The sequence below is a fragment of the Sminthopsis crassicaudata genome, chromosome 3 (genome assembly GCF_048593235.1).
Source record: "Sminthopsis crassicaudata isolate SCR6 chromosome 3, ASM4859323v1, whole genome shotgun sequence".
Classification (NCBI taxonomy): domain Eukaryota; kingdom Metazoa; phylum Chordata; class Mammalia; order Dasyuromorphia; family Dasyuridae; genus Sminthopsis; species Sminthopsis crassicaudata.
Window position 1 is genome coordinate 9,551,327 of NC_133619.1, and position 8,111 is coordinate 9,559,437.

Consider the following 8,111-nt stretch of genomic DNA (forward strand, 5'->3'; position numbering starts at 1 on the left):
TTCATTGGAAACATTGATTTCCACTGAATCACTGAATTCAGCAGCAGAGAAGGAGGAAACCAGGTTGTTTAGGTTTGGGGCCCGGTCTAATCAGGAGAAGGTGTGTCTGCTTCCTGCACTGGGGACTCTCAGGGAGAAGGAATGCAGGTGGGGCCAGAGGGGCAGCTCCTGGCTGGGGGGCCTGGCCGGGCAAGGCTGGTGGCCAATCCCGGGCTGCATGCAGCCTTGGGCCAGGCACCCCCTCTCAGGGCCACCAGCTTAGGGCTTCATTAGCGTCCCTTCTGGCTCCAAGTCTTGTGGAGCTAAGAAGGGGTTTATTGGTAGGAAGCCCTGTCAGCCCCTCGGATACAGGGTTGCTGCATCCTCCATTTGCCCTCTGGACAGCGTGGGCTTCCTGCCTTCCCTATGCTTCCATCAGTCTTTCTCCCTTATTTTTTAATCATTTATCCCCACCCCCAACCGGAGCAAAAGCAAGGAAAGGTTAGATCTCTGTCCCATCTTGAGAGGCCGGACTGAGTCCTGGGAGAGCCCAGAGAGCGCAGAGGTCGGAGCCCACAGACCAGCAGCAGTCGCTTCCCTGTCCCCTGATACTCCATTTTTCCTCATGCCTTTTTTGTCATCCTCCAACCTCATGGGGCCTCTGGTGGAGGAGCCATTCATCCCATGGGGCCTTTTCGGAGGATGCTGGGACTTCCTGGAGGTGGAATGGCTGACTTAGCCTGGAGAGCTTGTGAAAAGATTCCCCACATCATGTGTGGTCCCTGGGCAGAGGTGGCTGCTGACTCGGGGCCTGGGGAAGCCCTGTAAAGGCACGGAGGGCGTGGGGGGGAGGGGAGGAGAGAGAAAGGGCCATTCCAAGTATCTGGGACAGGTAAGCTCACGCGCAGACCCAGGAACACGTGACGGTGAGGATTCATCCGGTCAGGCTGGGGGACGGAGAGGGCGGCATCGAGGGCACGGCTAGCTTGCGGAAGGCCTTGGATGCTGGGCTGAGGAATCTGCATCTCAATCTGTGGGCACTAGGAAGCCATTAGTGAGCTTGAGTAGGAGTCATGAAACCATCTCTGGGAGCGCATGTCTCAGTATCATTCATTTAGAGCGAGAATGCAAGTTCTAGCTTAAATCTTAGAAATCACCCAAGTCACTGTATCATTGAGGAAACTGAGGCTCGAGTCGTAATTAGCAAAGCTGAAGTTTAGATCCAGGTTTCCTATTTGAGGTCTCATGTCTAAGGAGGATTACTCTGACAGTGGTGAAGAATGAGACAGAAAACGGAGGCGGGGAGGCTGGGTAGGAGGTTACACAGTAAGTCATGAGAGTCTGACCAGGGGGTGGTCGTGAGAATCAACAGGATGCGAGGGAGAGGCCTCTCGGAGCGCAGCTCAGCAGCACTTGGGATTGATTGTCTGGGAGAGATGGCGGAGAAGGAAGAATGACAGATGGGCAGTGTGGGGCAGTGGGGAAAGCCCAGGCTTGGCCTCTGAGGCTCTAGGTTCAATCTCTTATTAGCTGTGTGACCTTGAGCAGATTAATTCTTCATTCTGAGCCTCAATTCCCTCCTGTGTCAGATGAAAGGGTTCAGCAGATGGTCCCTAGGTCTTGCCCAGCTCCACATCTAGGTTGTGCATTTAATAATCTCCATCCCCAAGGTTCCGGGCGGACATGAGGTACAACCAGAGAGAGGAAAGAAGTCAGATGGGGAGCAGGTTTGGGACGAGAAAATTACCATCAAAAACCTCTCCAATGAAACTCGTACCTAAAATATCCAGAAGGAATTGGTCAGACTCAATCACCTGGGAGTACTTACTCCCCAATAGGCAAATAATCCAAGGATTTGAATCGACAATTCATACAAGTGGTTAGTGGCTCACCTCTGGCGCCCACTCAGTCAGACCTTGCTCAGTCATTGCCCCCACTTCCGCCAGAAGAAGCCTTCCCCAGTCCCGCCTAATTTTAGAGCTTTCCCATGTTGATTATTCCCCACTTATCCTTTCTGGATCTTGTTTGTCTGTAGTTGTTTGCATGTTGTCGTCCTCATCAGACCATGAACTTCTTGAGGGCAAAAAAGGCCTTTCTTCATACCCCTAGAACTTAGTATAGTCTCAAACACAGTGGGTGCTTCATAAACATTTGCCGATGGACTGACAGGCTTCTCTAAAATGAGTTGGGTCAGACTGGATGGTATTTGACATCCTTCCTGCTTAAGATGCAATGAAAAAACAATGAAAAACTCTTCCAGCTCTGAACTTCAAGCAAGTGTACATTTCCTAAGTTAATGCATTTAGCGGCTCAATTCTGTGACGCTATCAGCTGCAGATGGTGTGCACGTTGTCCCAAGATTTTCACAGCAGTGGACGGACTGGTGTTGTGTCAGGATCTTATTATAAAAATAATGTCTCCATCTACGTTTTCTCTACAAGAGATGCCCCAGTCCTCCTCTATGCTTGCAAACTGGCCTGTGGCTTATAATATTTATAATTTTGCCATGGCTTATTCTGAAACAAAAACCAGTTGGGCTTGACCATTTTCAATGAAGCCTTTAGGTTGTGTTGGAGTTAAAAAGTCTCAGAAGGTATGAAGTAGGCGTTTGAGAAAGGATCGACCGATTTTTCTTGTGTGGTAGAACGACTGTATAAACATGTATACATATATTGGATTTAACATATATTTTAATATATTTAACATACATGGGACTACCTGCCAGCTGGGGGGGGGGGGAAGGAGGAGAAAAATTGGAACAGAAGGTTTTGCAAGGGTCAGTGTTGAAAAATTACCCATAATGCCTGCCATCTAGGGGAGTAGGTGGAGGGAAGGAGGGGAAAAATTTGGAACAGAAGGGAGTACAACGGATAATGCTGTAAAAAAAAAAATACCCATGAATATGTACTGTCAAAGAAAATGTTATAATTGTAAAAATTAATTAAAAAATTAAAAAAAGAAAAATTACCCATGCATATGTTTTGCAAATAAAAAGCTTTAATAGAATTTCAAAAAGAGAGAAGGATCGAGCAGCACAAATTTTGAGTTCCAAATGACCATGGCAGGTAGAGGCTGGACCAGGAGATTCTGACTAAGTGCCAGCACCTCTGAGGTGCTGACAGAGTGACCTCTGAAACAGTAAGTGCTAGCAACATAAGTGGGGAAATGAAATTGTAACTAGCCCAGGGTGAATGGGACTCTGTCAGGAGAAAGAGTAGGGATGAAAAAATTGAAACAAAGAGGAATTATATGGCCAGTCCAAGGCTACAACATTGGCAAATGGCAATCCAGGACCCAAAAGCAGATCTCGTAACTCTCCATTCAGCCTAACTCCGCATGTCTTATAGTTTTCCTAACATGCCATGGAGCATCTTAGGAAACAGAGGCAGGGGTATGGGTGGACATGACTGACAGTTATTTCAATTGCATTTGGGATTTTGAGAACACAGTAGGAATCCTAACGCTTTTTAGAAGCTTTAAAATTAAGCAGGGAAAAGAACAACTCACTGGTTAGTTTCTTTATTTAAGGACTATTTGAGAGACCATGAGGCAGGTGGGTGACCTATTCTTTAATCTCTGCTCATCCACTACTTAGTTTTAGGACCTCGGACAGTCCCTGCCTCGAATCACCCAGTATTCCATTTAGAAGAGACTTGATCTCTACAGTCTAGGACAGACATTCTTTAATGGGATCCATGAATTTGGACGAAAAAAAATACATCTTTATTTTTACTAATCTTTGACTTGCTTGGTCATCCTGTGTATTTTATTTTATTCAGTTAAGGATGAGAGGAAGAAAAGGAAGGAAGGAAGGAAGGAAAGAAGGAAGGAAGGAAGGAAGGAAGGAAGGAAGGAAGAAAGAAAGAAAGAAAGAAAGAAAGAAAGAAAGAAAGAAAGAAAGAAAGAAAGAAAGAAAGAAAGAAAGAAAGAAAGAAAGAAAGAAAGAAAGAAAGAGAGAAAGAAAGAAAGAAAGAAAGAGAGAGAACGAGAGAGAAAGAAAGAAAGGAAAGAAGGAAGCAAGGAAGGAAGAAAGAAAGAAAGAAAGAAAGAAAGAAAGAAAGAAAGAAAGAAAGAAAGAAAGAAAGAAAGAAAGAAAGAAAGAAAGAGAGAAAGAGAGAGAAAGAAAGAAAGGAAGGAAGGAAGCAAGGAAGGAAGGAAGAAAGAAAGAAAGAAAGAAAGAAAGAAAGAAAGAAAGAAAGAAAGAAAGAAAGAAAGAAAGAAAGAAAAGAAAGAAAGAAGGAAAGAAAGAAAAAAGAAGGCAGGAAGGTAGGGAAGGAGTAAGAAAGAAAGAAGGAAGGAAGAAAGGAAGGAAGGAAGAGAGGAAGGGAGGAAGGAAGGGAAGGAGAGGGGAAAAAAGGGGAAGAAAGAGGAAGGAAGGAAGCATTTATTAAGCATCTCTTATGTGCCGGCACTGTGATAAATATTTAAAAACATCTCATTTGATCTTTACTACCCTGGGAGGTGGTTATTATCCCCATTTTAAAGTTGAGGGAACTGAAGCAAAGAGTTTAAGTGACTTACCCAATGTCACAGAGGTACTAATTGTCCTGTGAGGTCCTTTACACTCCCAACCCTTTAATCTTTGGTGACCCCTCAGGTTTTTTCCTGCTTTGACATTCTATGAGTCCAGATTTTCAGAGAAGTCAATAATTCAGAGGCTTCCATGCCATCGAGCAGACAACAGAACGTATCTGCTTCCACTAGAATTAGTGATGTTGGCGGATGTGGCGACGAAACTCGTGTTACTGCTAAGATGCTAAGCTGTCTTTGGTTTCAAGTCTCTCCAGTGCCAGTTTCCATTTCTGGAGCTGAGTACGAGAGCTGTGTCATCTCTGTGGTTTGCTGGTGAAAAGGCTGCTGGAAGCTCTTGGATCTAAGTAGTTTTCTGGATCTAAGTAGTTTTGAGCGACTTGCAGGTAATCCAACTTGACATGAGTGATGATTTTTTTAAGGAGATAAATATCACAAAGGGAAACTAGCCCTGGGCTTTTTCTGGGTGAGGAATCCCTTCTATTCTTCCTTGAGGAGTGTTCATTTCCCTGTGTTAGTCCTTCCAAACCTTAATTCTCCATTAAATCTCCCATCACTATTGTTATCCCTTTATGGAAATTCCATTATGAATTCCAACTATTGAAGGAAAAAGGGATGCTTTACCTGAAAAGAAAAGGGGGGAGTGCTGTGGGCAGGAACATTATTTTCAAGAGAATAAATGGTAATCTTGTAAAAAAAAAAAAGGAGGGGCATTAGCTTTGTTCTGCTTGGCCCCCAGGGCTAAACTAGGAGCAGCAGGGATAAGTTTCAAAGAGCCCAGTTTATGCTGGATGTCTGGCAAAGTAGCTACCATGGAGACCTCTTTCACAGTGTCTGTGAAGTGGGGACTTCTCCCTTCTTAGAGGCCACCAAGCAGAGGCTAGAGGACCACTTGTTGGGTGTCTTAGAATGGGGGTTGCTTTTGTCTATGGGGCATACTGGTGGGCTACCGAAGCTCCTTCCAACTCTCAAATTCTGTTTGGCTGATCGCCTAGACTCTATTCTTCAGTATCAGATGAAGAGGTAGTTGGGAAATATTTCATAAAAATAAATAAAAATATGATAAAGAATAGATAAAGATTTAAATTAAGTTAATATATGGCCAGCAGAGATAATTGGTCCTATTTCTGTTTGAAATCATTAGCCTAGATGAGCCTTGAACAAAGTTTTCCCTGATTCCCGGCTCCCTTCTCTGTCTTGCACCCAGTAGGTGTTTGTGGGAATTGAGCCCCTTGAATTCACATCCTCAGTCTGCCTGCTCTTAGCCATGTGAGCTGGGGCCTCAGTTTCCCCTCTGGCAGGTGTGCCTTCTACATTAGATGATCCCCAAGATCTGTTCCCCCTTTAACCATCTCTAAAACATGAATAGAAACCCAGAGGCCCCTTTCTGGCCTGGAAGATAAAGTCTGCGGGAATCTTCGACAATTCTGCACCAAACTGAAAGGACGAAACAAGAGATTTGGCGTCCACCATGAAGCCCTGAATCATACATCGTGGGGAGGGGATTCTGGGTGGGGATTTCCCATGAGGCTAGTGCCCTCCCAAGGGCCACCTGTGAGAGGGGAAATGAACCTGAGACTTCCCGGTGTTCCCCACACTCCAGAGCCTGACGCCAAGCAGGACCAAAGATCAGGCTGGGGCTCCCACACCTGCTCAGACTGAAGTCGAAACCTGCAGTCTCCCCGGGGGTGGCCAGGCAGGGGAAGTCCACCTGCGGGTGCAGAAGAGCCAAGCAGGGCTGAAGTTTTCCTCGGCCTTATCAGTTGTGACACTGCAGAGACCTGCTGGACGGGCTTTCTGCCTTGCCTCCCAGCTCCCGTCATCCTGCCCCGGAGGAAGTCAGTGCTGCTGATAAAGGCAGGTGAGCTCTAGCTTCTGTCCCAGACAGTCTGCTAAGAAATCTAGATATGATCAGGTTAATAAACAAGATAATTTAAGCAAGTGTCACAAGTGGAATTGGAACTGAGGATTTCTCAAAGCCAAATCAAGTCCCCACGTGCTCTCTGCTGTCCCAGCTGCAAGGAACTAGGGAGAAACAAGCGAGGGTCTGTTCTCGGGCGCAGAGAAATATTCATTTACTATCTCAAGTACGTCTCGATGTTAGGATAAGGGCTGGGGAGTGAGGTGGACAGATGGGAGTCAGGAAGGTCTGAATTCCAAATACCAGCTAGGTGATCCTGAGCAAGTCACTTAACACCTGTCTGCCTCAGTTTCCTCCTCTGTAAAATGATTATAATAGCAACTCTTGAGGCAGTTAGAAGATAAAACAAGAGAATGTTTGTAAAGCTCTCTGCAAAGTGGCCGAATCAATGCTAGCTCTTGCCCAGGGCACAGAATTAATAAGTCACGGCCATGCCGTGTGGGCTGCGGCTTTGTGAAATAATTTTGTGAAATTACTTGTGAAATAATTTAAATAGAAGGCAACAGTCTCGGTCTGCATGGAGAGCAAGCTCATGGGCGTAGGGGGGACACTGAGCAAGCCCTAGAATACGGAGGACACTAGCTGGCTTTCTAAGGTGGTTTTAGGTTTATAAAGCACCTGACAGATGTAATCCTTCCTGTAGCTGCTGTTACTCTCCTAATCAGACAGAGGAAGAAACTGAGGCAGGCAGAGGGAAGTGATTTCCCCGGTCACACTAAGAGTCTGAATCTGGGTTTGAACTCAAGTTCCAGGGTGGAGGAAGCTCTGTCCGCTGTCCCTCCTCCCCCCAGCTCCTCTCTGTAGCTCAGTTTTTTCATCTGGAGAATGGGAATTAGGCAATTCCTCTGCCTTGCAGGGATGCTGCTCGGAATAGTGACATCACGGCTCAGAGTTCTGGGTCAAGTCCATTTGTCATTTTTAAAGCGGGAAGATGAAAATTAAACTTGTCCCTCTTCTGTAAGTTGTATAGAAAATGAATGGAGCAGCATTGTGAAGCATTGAGAGGCAGTGTGATCCAATGGATAGGGCACCGGGCCTTCAGGGAGGCCTGAGACATTGAAGCTGAGTGATCCTGGACAGGTCACTTAACCGGAGATTGGAGATAATAATGGGCCATTCTCTCCTTTCTCAGGTCTGCCTCCTGGCCTCCCTGCTTCCTTAAAGTCTCAGCCAAAAGCCCCTCTTCTGCAAGGAGCCTTTCCCAGCCCCCTGATATGAGCGCCTTCTGGCTGAGGTGACCTCCCCCTGATCCCATCTGGGTCGGGTTTGTACGGACGTTTGCTCGCTGGCTCTCCCACTAGACTGGAAGCTCCTGGGGGGGGGGCTGCTTTTGTCTCTCCCTGTGCCCCCTTCTCAGCCGGGGACTTAGCAGACACTTAATGGGTTCTCCTGGACTTGGCTTGCTGGCCCCGCACACTGTGGCTCTGCTCCGGAAGGGGGGCTTCCCTGGGATACTGGGGGTGCGGACCCTCTCCTCAGGCTTCTTGAGCGTGGCTAGGCTGCTGTGCCCCGGGTATTGCTGGGGGGGGCATGTTTCACCATAGATAGCCAGTGATAAGAGAGGGGATGGCGAGGGGAGTGGGATGTCTGAGACTCCGGTCCAGGCTGCCCCGAGATAAGGAGGCCCGGCCCCTCTCTTGGCCCAGCCCTCCTGCCACCATATCTATAATCGTGCGTTGCC